General features: G+C 41.5%; 1 protein-coding gene across 7 annotated transcripts in view; it reads left to right on the top strand.

Annotated features, from left to right (window-relative positions):
* GATAD2A (GATA zinc finger domain containing 2A) overlaps positions 1–12,813 on the top strand; it is a 60,848-nt gene that overhangs the window by 18,790 nt on the left and 29,245 nt on the right. Inside the window, exon 1 of one of the 7 annotated variants that reach the window (XM_075280404.1) lies at positions 8,879–9,009. The exons of the other annotated variants lie outside the window; for them this stretch is intronic. The gene's annotated coding sequence lies outside the window, so the exon portion shown is untranslated. Of the gene's footprint in view, positions 1–8,878; positions 9,010–12,813 lie in introns of those variants that run through there. 7 annotated transcript variants of the gene reach the window in all.

The following is a 12,813-nucleotide window of genomic DNA, read 5'->3' as shown; positions in this document are numbered from 1 at the left end:
ACACCGGGCCCACATCGGGAAAGCTGACAGTGTGCTGAACTCAGCGCACTGTCAGCTTTGCGGCAGTATATAGAACTGCCTGTGGGCAAAATGGTAAAAGGTCCTCTTTAAAAGTAAGGCCCCATGTAGCAAAGTGCATTGGATGTGAAACGCATCACTTTCCTCTGCAGACTTTCTACCCCTATTATACCTATATGGAAAATGCCAGTTTTCGCTGGTGTAATTAATATGTTAGGATTTTGCAAAAATGCATATGCTCAGCTTTTCAACTGCAAATTTGTTGCTTTTTATTTTTCTCTAATATGTGGATGGATTAGCCAGAATCCCATCCACGCTGCAGGTACTGTAATACAGTTTTTTCACAATGTGGGGCCCTGACCTAAGGCTGAGGCCCCATGTTGTGGAAAGGCCAGCTTTTTATTTATTTATTTTGCTACAGATTTTTTCTTTTTTTTTAGCATAAATCGGGAGTGGAAGAGAGAAGTATAAGGGCTACCTGTACGTTTCCCATTCCTTTCGTAGCCATTCTTGGTATTGGCTCAAAAAAATGCAGCTAAATCTGCAACAAACAGCCTGTATGAGATTAGCCATAGGGCAATCTGGGGGGGGGGGGGTTAATGCAGGTGGTATGAAGGTGATGTGTTAATTCTAATGTGATCACCAGTATGTATTCTAGCTTTCAAAGTGTGGGTGATGTGAGAAAGTAATACTTTTTAGAACAGGTGGTGTAGTCATGGGATGCTCTCAAAGTACAACCAGTACCAGCATTTAGGTGCATTATTTAGCATGTTTTAACAGAAATGCTGAAGAAAGACTACAGATGAGTAATTGGCTTAAGATCCAGGCAATTTTTTTTTCTTTAAACATTGTGATTTATTATGAATGTATGCTAAAATTGGACTAGGGCTATAGACGAAAATGTATTGTTGTCCTAAAGAGCTGGTCACATCATCTAGGCCAATTTCACATTTACAGTTTTAGTACTGAGCCTGCAGTTTGGGAAGGAAAAAAAAAAAAACCTGCAAAAATCATAACTGGTGTCTATGGTATTTGACTGAATTCCGCTTAGCCCCCCCCATTCCTAGTGTGGCTATTTGACACTAAACCAGTGGTTCTCATCCTGGGGTTCCTGTACCTCAGGAAAATAATTTGTTTGGTGAAGATAAGCCGATATGCTTAGCGTGCCACTTCAGATTCAGAGCACACGTCTCATTACAGACCCCACAGTTTGCACTGGAGGTACTTTTCAGTATTTGGCTTGAAAAGGTTGAGGAAACTCTTCACTAAACCACTAGTCCAAAAGGTGTCCCAAATCGACCTGAAAAAATTTAACGTTTCTTTACACCCATTGACTCCCATTATTCTCAAAACAGATGTATGTGGCCTTTAGTCTGTATTCACGTGACCCAAATCTTCAACTGTCAGCCATGAGAAACTAGTGTATACAGTAATTTTTCATGCCTTGGTCTCTCCGGTCCGTTTTCACAGACCAGATTTACCCATTGAGTTGATGTAGTACCTGAAAAACGGATCCCTGAAAACTTGAACACTAAGTTTCAGTCTTGTGAATATAGCCTTAATGTAGATCCTCAGTAGTTGGTGGCTGACATGCTTTGGAGAGTTTATATCTCTGTGGTGTGCTCTGTAATTCTCCTAGATATACCTTGTGGTAGTTTCTATGTTGTAGTTATACAATATATAAACTGATGATATTTTGGTAGCATAACACCGTCAAAAGAAACTTTCACTGCAAAATGAAGGGTAGCGTACGATTCCCTAAACCAGGCAGACTTGTGCAGTATGTTGGCGTTACTTATGCACTTCTTAGTTAAAATCTTCAGGTTAGTTAACCGATTCCAGCTATCCATGACGCAGAGTCCCTTTGCTGAGTCTCAATATATGCTCCTGGGAAGATTGCATTGTTAAGGCAGGTCAAGGGGAGGAGGTGGGTGTTTAACTCTTCTGCTGCCTTGCCCACATTCATTTCACTCTGTCTTCCTGTGTAGCATTACAGAATCTTTTGTCACTTGTCAACCTTCTTCACCCCCCCCCCCCTCACAATACAGCTGCTCCTGGGTGCATTCTGTACCCCACCCCCTTGTGCCTCCCCCCCCCCTTCCCTCTCCCACCCTTTCTGGCCTGTCTGTCTGCACTGTCACTTCCTGGACACGCAAGGCCTGGCCTGTGTGAGGGCAAAGGATGCTGGGTAACTTAAACTATATATTGTAGAACATGTGTGTTTTCACTTGGTATTCTTTGTTATTCCTTCAGGGTGGAACAGGTTAAACTGCTTTCAGCCACCTTCATTAACTCTGAAGACATTGACCTGTCTTGATAGGATCTTGGAATAATACTTGCGTTTGTGATGGTTGAGTCAAAGCATCATAAAACATTCAGACTAGAAATGGGTTATGTACCTGGACAATTGTTTCAAAAAATGTTTTTGTAACATTTTTCTTTCAGTAGCTGTTATAGCTGGCCAATAACTATATAGCCAAAATTAATTGGTGTTTCACTTAATGAGAAGAGAAAGCACAGGCTATAGCTGTATCCAGGGATTTGGTGTGGTACCACCTTTTACTGCATGGCCAGTAATGAAATATTGCTAAAATTTATTGGGAGCCCCCCAGGAAGACTCATTTAGGCGCATTATGTAGCACCACCTATGATATATGATATGATATGCAACTGATAGGAATATGAAGTGAAGCATCGGTAGTCCAAGAACTACATGCAGCTATAACCATATCATGTTGCCCCACTCCGAGGCTTACTTTATATGGATCTTTGCTAAAAAGTTCTAGCTATCGAATCCGTTCCTTCCTAAACAATATGACTTTGAGCCCTTAAAAAGAGTGGCCACAAGTGTGAAGTACATTACAGCTTGTTTCCTGCACACCACACAGATGTTGAATGGATCCACCGGTAGGGACATTAAATGTGCTCCAAAGTCTACCATCTGCTCAGCAGGACAAAGAGGAAGCCCCCCCCCCCTTTATTAATAAGGGAGTTTATATGGTCATATCCATCTTGGCCATCATGCTGACAAAGCATACAGTCATGTGCGTGTAACCTGAAAATCCTCTCCAAATTCCATCTAAAGTCTGCCTCCCATTCATTTCAATGACTCTGATTCCTCTGCTGATTTATTTCTGCCAGGGAGGGGGAGTATCATGCCTAACCTTCAAGTGGATTTCACCTGATCACCCCCATTGAAGAGAATAGGAGACAGAAAAATTCTGTGGTGGATTCCATGGCAGTCAAGCAGACTTTCTGGCTTGTACTAGAGGCCTAGCTAGCAGGTAAACCCAGTCTTGTGGCCCTATCAGGCCGATATTCAGGCTGTCGTCACCAGATAGTCAAAAAATGGCCCTAGGGTGGTCACATGACCACCCCAGGTATATGGGTAAATAGACATTTTTTATGTAATTTAGAAAGTAGGAGGGGTAGGGTGTTTAGATTAGTGTAGGGTTTTAGGGTTATCCCAGAAAACCCCTTTAACTTGCATTTATTGTTAATGGTTGAAAGAATGTCAGGCTGAATGGTTGTTCCCCACATATTTTCACTTCACTAAATCTGTCCCTCTTTGCAAAAAGTTTGGACACCCCTGCAGTAGGGTAACTTATATTTGCTATTAGTGCACATTCAGACAAACATGCCATGTATTTGGCTGTGAAAGTACTAGTTTACTCCCAAGGTTAACGCGTTTTCCTCATTGAGTTGTCTATATGGGACAGTGACTGTCAATGTCTGTAAAGCGCTGCGGAATATGATGGCGCTATATAAGTAAGCATAATAAATAAAATAATCCTGTCATGAGGGGTCTCAAACACTGCAGTCATCTGCAGCCCACAGCCTTCTCCATGGTTTTGCATATTGGGAGAAAGAACCCCCAACCAAATCAAAAGCTTCCTGGTTTTCTAGGCTGCAAGCATGTTTCCTCCAAACTTGTGGAAGCTTTAGTGTAGATACTTGCCTCTGCTCCATTGCACCTCCTGCTCTTTCCCCCTAATGCGGGCACACTGCTGTGAAGTATCTGCGAGAATCAAATGCACATTGTCTGAAAGCTCTGTTTTAAACATACTGATAATTTCAGCAAATCTGTAGACTTCCATCAGTGCTGCGAATACTGTCATCTTGTTCATTGTCTATGGATCTTGGTTTGATTTGGAGTCACTAATGGCAAGATCTAGTAGGTCTGACAAAGGCAAATTTGCATAGAGAGAAAGTTTTGTACCCTTTATGACAGTGTGCTGTATTTATTGACCCTGATTGGTGGCCATACTACAACTTGGCTGTCCAAACCTCATACTGTGCATGGTTAGAGAGTGTACAGGTTCCCATATAGATCGTGACAAAGCTGCCCTGGGTCTGAGCATTTCAGCAGAGCACATCAGTGACTTTCAAGACTTTCCATGAAAATCTGGGTCCGTTTTAAGGAGGCAAGTATTGAGAGAATGGGGATGAGCGCTTTTTCGGCAAGTTGCATTTTAATGGCCAAGTACACCTGTGTAGGCATGTAATGATCGTTACATCATAGGCATCTAGTTGTTACAAAAACTTTCATTACAAATGGCTGACAATTTTATCTTCAATGTTTCAGACTTGTCTCTGACTGCAAGCTACAAAACAGTGTTCCAGTAGTCACATGTTACTCTTATGGAGAAAAAAAAAATTATATTAAAGGGATTCTACCATTAAAACCCTTTTTTTTTTGTGGCTAAGACGTCGGAATAGCCTTTAGAAAGGCTATTCGTGTCTCACCTTTAGACGTGGTCTTCGCTGCGCCGTTCCTTAGAAATACCGGTTTTTACCGGTATGCAAATGAGTTCTCTCTCAGTGATGGGGGCGGGCTCCAGCGCTCAAACAGCGATGGGGGGGTCCCCACCGCTGCTAGAGAAGTGTCTCTAGTGACGCCTCCTCCTTCGTCCGCAGCGTCATCTTCAGCGTTTTCTTCTGGCGCAGGCTTGTAATTTCTAGGCCTTGGGCAGAGCAGCCTGCGCAGTCTGCTCTGCCCAAGGCCTAGAAGTTACGAGCCTGTGCCAGAAGAAGACCTTGAAGATGATGCTGCGGACGAAGAAGGAGGTGGCGCTGGAGACACTTCTCTGGCAGCGGTGGGGACGCCCCCATCGCTGCGAGAGAACTCATTTGCATACTGGTAAAAACCATTATTTCTAAGGAACGACTCAGTGGAGATCACGTCTAAAGGTAAGAGACGAATAGCCTATCTAAAGGCTATTCAGACGTCTTATCCACAGGAAAAAAAAAAAAAAAAGTTTGTGTTAGAATCCCTTTTAAGTATAAAGTGCTGTGTAGAGTTGCCATGCATTAACACATGGAGTGGTATGTATGTTCTTTTTGTTTGCTTCCGTTGTTAGATATTCAAAGTCACTATAAATAGATCATGGTAACATGTAAAGCTCGGTTCACATCTGCACTTGGGTTTCTGTTCGGTGAGGTCGCTTGGGGACCCATGAACAGAAACCTAATCCGCATAAAAAAGCAGTTACCTTAGGAAAAATGTGAAACCCACAGACTATAATGGGGAAAAATGCAGAGAGAGAAGTGCTGCTTGCAAAAATGTGGAGAGGCGAACAGAATGGCCCAAACACAAATGTGAACCGGGCCTTATGGGTGTTTTTGTTGTTTTTTTTTCCCCATAAATTCAAACAAATTGGCAATGTATATCATAAAGCTATATTACATAATAAGAAGTATAGTGACTGGAGCTGACAGATGCTTTTCCTGGCTAAATAATGGCTCAGATTTACTAATTAGTCTGAGTGTGCATCAGATTTATCACATTGGCTGATACTGGATGATAAATCCGCTGCATCTTTACGCTGGACTAAATTTATACCATCTATTCGTTGGATTACTTTGAGACAGAAACACAATTTTAGCACAATTTAGGAGCATTTTCTCAGATTTAGGCCACGGTGTCTTTTCTAGGAAGCTACTCCAGCAGGTCTAAAAGCTTTAGCTCACATTAGGGGCGTCTTGTATATGTCAGTCATAACCATAATTGTAAATGTGCACCGTTGTTGTTGTGTTTTTGTTTTGTTTTTTGTTTTGAGGAGGGTGGGGGTTGCTGGGTAAATTAAAGGGGCTCGATCATTGGGGGAAAAGTCATTTTTAGATACACATCCTTGCATATCCTTTAGAAAGGCTATTTCCTACATACCTTTAGTATATAAATTGCCTCAGTAGATTTTGAATAAGTCAGTTTTTATCCATATGCTAATGAGCTTCGACTGTGCATCGGAAGTGTCTGTGTGCACATTTTGCTCTATGAGGCTGTTGTGCTGATGACTCGTCTCTGCTGTGCATACACATAGAGCACACAGACACTTCCAATGCATTGTCGAAGCTCATTAGTGTATATATATATATATATATATATATATATATATATATATATATATATATATATATATATATGGACTTATTCAAAATCCACTGAGGGAATTTACATACTAAAGGTAGGTGTGGAATAGAATTTCTAAAGCCTATGCAAGGATGTGATTATCTAAAAATGACTTTTCCCAATGACAGAACCCCTTTAAGAAGCTGATCCACTACCATGCAGTTTGTATCTGATTGTACAACAAAGTGAGGCAGGTATGTGCAGTAAATGTAAGATAGCCATACTAAGTAGCTTTTAGCTACCAGCTATTCGTATCCAATCCATATATATTATGTATTGGATACATAATGTCACTTAGAAAGCTTTTGTATGCCAGATTTACCCATCTGGCTTTTGTTTGATAGGTTTGTATACATGGAAATGGTTTTCTCTTCAAATTTAATAAGTAATATTTTATTGTCCAGTGCCTGTGAAATTAATTTTACTGCTGTCCCTGTAGAATATTAGTGAGTATCTTGAATGTGAGACGGGCTGTGGGCTTCTTTCTTCTTACCCCCCCCCCCCCTTTTTTTTTTTTACTTGATAGGCCAGTGAAGCAAACCTGTAACTTGAGCTTGTCTGTTGGGATTGGTTTGCATGTCCTTCTGTGTCATGGAGAGCAAGGCAAATACAAGATTTTATTCTTACACAATTCTAGTGATGCCCCTACTCCCCCCACCACAGGCTGACCAGTCATGTAGTCTACACCACCATGAACCCTGTGATACTGCCTGTCTAATAACTCACATTTTGCCCATATTGACCCCTGTAACTTTAACAAAAGGCTACATGCGTATTTGAAGTCCTATGCTGTGAATTTCTGAATGTTGGGGTTCTGTGTTTCCACCATTTGTGGTAGCTGTACACCCACTGAAACCACTGATCTGTGGGAATCCTGGCAGTTGGGCCCCTGCTGGTGAATTAATAATTTATCTTAAGGCTAGGCCATACATTTTCCAAGTATTGCGGGAATGTATTTAATTTCATTCCATTTTCAAAAAGTTTAATTATTCAATAAAATTTATTCCTAAATGTTCCTTTAAAAATAAAGAACTCTTTAAAAAAAATAAAAATACAGCTACTTTGGCATAAATTGAAATCCTGGTGCTTTGAAAAGGCTGAAATGACCAGAACTGACTGCTTCCTTATTGGCTTGGTGACATGTATTACTGCATAGCTAGACAATTATAGGAAAAGGGTTTATAGACCTATTATTTGGCAATATATATAGTGTACCAGTTTTCTTACTTTGGGCCTCCTAGACCAGGGTTCAGCAACCTCTGGCACGGGGATCTTTCAGATGTGCTGCTCCAGAAGAAGTGATCCTAAAAGGAGGGGAAGGGGGGACCATGAGGTGTGACATTGTGGGCATTTGTTCATTTCAACAAAGTTGAATAGGTTTGTATGAATATATTCAACATAAGGATGAGGCTGTGCAAACGTCCACCCTGAGTCCTCTGTTCATCCAAACCATCAAAGAAGGATGACACTGAAATACATGTTTAATTGTCAGATTAATTGGTTGCTGACAGTTCATGTTGTATGACTTTGGTCTACAGTTTGACATCCCTACTATTAATACACAGCACACTAACTATGGTGACAAAAAAATGCTCACCATACTAAAAAGGTTACAGCAGTTAGTGCTGTAATAATAAATAGTAGTATGGTTTATATATTGGACAGAGGGGGTTGTTTTATTTGCCTATAAGCTGTGTTGTGGGTTTGTGCGTCTTCTTGTCGGTATTCCTTGTGAGTGGAATCTCTTCCAGTCATGCGTTTAATAATTATTGTAAGGCTGGGGAATATAAACTCCATCTCAATCAGGGTTTTTTTTATTTAATTTTTTTTTTTAATTTCTCCCCCGTGAGACATTTACATGCATTCAAGAGGCTGTCCTTCACGGTGAGAGAAATGCAGTAACTTTTGCAGAGAAGCACTTTACTTCCTTCTCTGACTGATTGCTGGAGGGGAAGGGTTAACGACTTCCATTTTACTCTGTAACACTGTTAATGGACATATCAGTGAATGACACCAAAATGGCAGAGCTTAACCCATTGTGCTCAGGCAGACAGCTGTAAGCTGGCCGATCCTCAAGAGCTGCTGTGTTGCTGCGTCCCTTTTTGTCTCGCTGCTCCCACTGCTGGCTTCACACTGCAAATTCCTCTTACTTTCCAATGTATGTGATTGTGTATTTTTTTTTTTTTTTCTTTCTCCTCTCCTCTTGCTGTCTGTATTAGCATCATTGTTTGATGCGTCTTGGTGGTATTTCTGGTTTTAGCATACTGTAGAGTTCTTAGCTTTTATAAATGTACCAAGGAAGCACAGAAAGCAGAGATGTCGCTGCTCAGCTAAGGTGCCTAGCTGTGAGATCATACGGATACCTGTTAAGTACTGATTTTATTTTCCCTTCAAAAGTCTGAAGTTTATTTATTTATTCTTAAATTGCTAATCAGACTTTTGCTTTTTCAGGAGCCAGGGAAAGCTGGTTATACTTCTTTGGCCCAAGAAATGTAAATGAAATTGTGCTAGTCATTGTGGATTGAAGAGTTAAAGACATGATAGAGTGCTGTATTACTGGGAATTAAGGGCATGCTGTTCAAGTCACTGACCTGTTGGTAACCCTTTCACTACTGTTAAGTGGACATTTAGATGTAGCTGTGCATTGCCTCTTTCAGAGCATATCCCACATGCTGAACAATTCAGTAAGTACATGTGAGTTCAGCCAAAGTAAAAGACTTCCTCTTTCCAGACTATATATCCATCTGTGTGTGTAAGTAAATTATATCCCTCACATAAAGCAAAGACAATGAAATCTTTTTGAGACCACCACCAAAAATGTAACTGAAAAGTGGTCCTTAAAAAGATGGCCTCCAATATACATAATAAATACAATAACACACACACAAATCTTTCTAAAGCACCACTGTTAGAAAAGAGTATCTCCTTACCCAAACCTGATTTCCTGTGACGGAATTTCAGTTCCACCATATATTACTGTACATTGGCACACTGTTATGGGGCTGCCAGAGATTCCAGTCCCAACAGCCCCATAGTTGTGAGTGGAGTATAGGTCATGCAAGTGCACTGCCGCTCCATTCACAAGGAGACGGCATGGGGGACTTTGGCCCCCTGTTCACTTAAACACTGTGGCACCACGGGCAGTTAGACCCACAAAGGTCTGACGCTGGGTTCACACCAGCGTTCGGGTCTCCGCTCTCAGTTTCCATCTTCTGCATGCTCTCTGCGGCGAAACCGTGTTTTTTGTTTTTTATTGGTTTTGTTTTTTTTTTTAAAAAAAAAAAAAAAGACACAGTCCTGCATGTCCGACTCTGTGTCCAGTTTTTTTTTTTGTTTTTTTTTTTATAAAAAAAAAACTTTCGCCGCAGAGAGCATAAAACGCTCACGGCCGAACACTTTTCAAACCCATTATGGGTTTGAAAAATGCCTGCAGGTTTCAGTCTCCTGCCCAGTTTCGGGCAGGAAACTGAAGCCTGAAAGTGGAGACCCCGGGCGCAGATGTGAATGAGCCCTGACACTTAACTCCTGTGGAAAAGGGAAAAGTGTCTTTAAAGAGGACCTCATGTCCTCAGGCACATGTGGTTTTATATACTGCTAGAAAGCAGACAGTGCTCTGAGCACACTATCATTTTTCCCATTATGTGCCCAGGGCTGGAGATAACGGTGCTGTTACCGATCTCTGCCCACTGTCAGAAGGGCGTTGCTGATGGTCTAGATGTGTACGGTCAGAGGGGGCGTTCTGAGGAAGTTCTGAGTACTGTCAAGGGCGCACTGTCAGCTTACCAGTGGTATAGAGAACCGCGTGTGCTTGAGGACATGAAAGGTCCTCTTTAATGGGACATCCCCCTTTTAAATCTGTTTTTAAACTTATTCTGGTTTCATCGTTTTTAATATTTCAGAGTTTTGAAGTTGACTAGAATCTTGAGGAGGGCAAGTTCACACAGAGAATGTAAAAAAACAACCCCCCCTCCCCACTCCATTTCCCCAAAATAAAGTTCTGTCTCCTTTGACTAAAGACCCCTTTATAGGGTTTTGGGCCTATAAACATGACGATCCCAAAATGGTATAAGTAAAAAGTGCATCTGGTGACACAAAAAGCCACCATATGCAGCCCTATATATGGAAATAGTAAGAAGTTATGGGTGTCAAAATATGGCAACTTCCAAGAAAACATTTTTATTTTCCCAAAGTTTTGTGTTCTCTTCTGAGGCCTGGTTCACATCTACGTTGGGGTTTCTGTTCAGGAAGTCTACTTGGGGAACCCCCGAATGGAAACCTATACACATAAAAAAGCGGTTACCTGGGAAACCCACGAACAATAGACTGATATTATTTTTAAAGTTGTGTAGGGGTTGTTTAGTGAACATTTTTGTAATCTACTTTATTCATCGGTTTTACTTCCTTTTAGTAGAAAATGGTCTCAAAAGTTCTCTAGCAACGCTCTAAGCGGTTGCCAGGGAAAATGCGTTTGGATTGCCATTATGCACAAATGTAGCAGTTTACCTCTGAGAGAGAAGGTCATGTCTGTATCTCGGGCAGAGTTTGCAATAACACCTGTACAGGCATCATAAACTCTTGGATAGGCTATTTTACTTTTTTTTTTTTTTTTTTTTTTAAATATTATACACATGATCCTTTCTCATGTGAGAAGAGCTGCATGAGGCATTGACAACAAAGCAGTGCTACTGGTGTCTGGCACATCAAATAACAAAGCTCCTTTCTTGCAGCCAATGATAAACTGAGAGTAAGGAGTTTTGTTATTAGTGAGGTCGCTGCAGCTGATAGGCCACAATGGGACTGCACTGTGATTCATTGTATTCCTATGGAACTGCTCTCATAGGAATACTTTGAAAGACCATGTTACATTTTGGTGAATAACAGTGACCAGCAGTTGGAAGATGATCATGCATGGCAGTGCAGGTCACTATATCTATGGAATTGCATAAATAGTAAGTATACCCATTACACCACCATAGTAAATCAACACTAGAAAGGCCCCCTTAATATAAATACTCCACATAAATGTTAAGAGGAAGAGTGTTTTTTTGGGGGGGGTTTCCAGAAAAATAAAAATGTAGTGTGACCTCTGAGCAGCATAGTGGCTCAGTGGTTAGCACTACAGCCTTGCAGCACTTGAGTCCTGGGTTTGAATCCTGTCAAGGACAAACATCTGCAAGGAGTTTGTATGTTCTCCCCGTGTTTGCATGTTCTCCCCGTGTTTGCGTGGGTTTCCTCCCACACTCCAAAGACACACTGATAGGGAATGTAGATTGTGAGCCCTATATGAGACCGTGACTATCAATGTCTGTAAAGCGCTGCAGAATATGATGGCGTTATACAAGTAAGGACTCGTTCACATCTGCGTTCATCTGTCCTTATTGCAGGTTTCCGTTTCCTGCATAAAACAGATGCAGGAGACGGAAGCCTGCAGGAGACTTTCTCACCCATTCATTTGAATGGGTGAGAAAGCTGTCCGGCCGTGAGCGGCGGTGCGCGTTTTGCGCGCTCCGCCGCGAAACCGGGTTTTATAATCCGGACACAGAGTCGGACATGCACTACTCTGTGTCCGGATTAAAAAATCCGGTTTCGCGGCAGAGAGCCTAAAACGCTCACCGCCGCTCACGGCCGGACCCGGTCTATGGTTTCCGTCTTCTGCCATGCAGAAGACGGAAACCATAGAACGGAGACATGAACGCAGGTGTGAACCCAGCGTAAGGATTTAAAAAAAAAACAAAAAAAAAAAAACTGATCTCAAAGGGTTAGTGGTTTTTGAGTCATATGAAAGCTGTGATTCGTGTTGCTTATAAAAATCACACTCTCATCTATGTCTAAGCGATATCACTAGTGTGTGTGTGTTTTTTTTTTTTTTTTTTTTTTTTTTCTAGTTAGAAACATAAAGTGAACCTTCTCTCTTTTTGGAAACTGTTAAATTGCTAGCATCACACCAGCATCTGCACTCCGTTATCAGGTTTCCGTCTTCTGCATGCAGAAGATGGAAACCTGTCATGCAGAGTCTGGTCATGAGTGCCGGTGAGCATTTTATGCTCTCCACGGCAAAACCGTTTTGTTTTAAACCGGACACCTAGTACTGAATGTCCGGATGAAAAAAAACCCGGTTTCACCAAGAAGAGCATAAAATTCTCACCGGCGCTCACGGCCGGACACTTTTCAAACCCATTCAAATGAATGCGTTTGAAAGAGTCCTGCAGGTTTCAGTCTCCTGCCCTGTTTTGTGCAGGAAACGGAAACCTGCAGAACGGAGATCGGGCGCAGATGTGAACGACCCCATACAGGTTTCCTAGGGAGAACCTATTTTCTATAAAAGGAAATTCAATTGTTGAATAGTTTTGAAATATATTTAATATCCCATGCACATTACAAGTAAA

Source organism: Leptodactylus fuscus, chromosome 1 (assembly GCF_031893055.1).
Source record: "Leptodactylus fuscus isolate aLepFus1 chromosome 1, aLepFus1.hap2, whole genome shotgun sequence".
Taxonomy (NCBI): Eukaryota; Metazoa; Chordata; class Amphibia; order Anura; family Leptodactylidae; genus Leptodactylus; species Leptodactylus fuscus.
The sequence above is the reverse complement of the archived record's forward strand: the minus strand, read 5'-3'. Positions and strand labels throughout refer to the sequence as shown.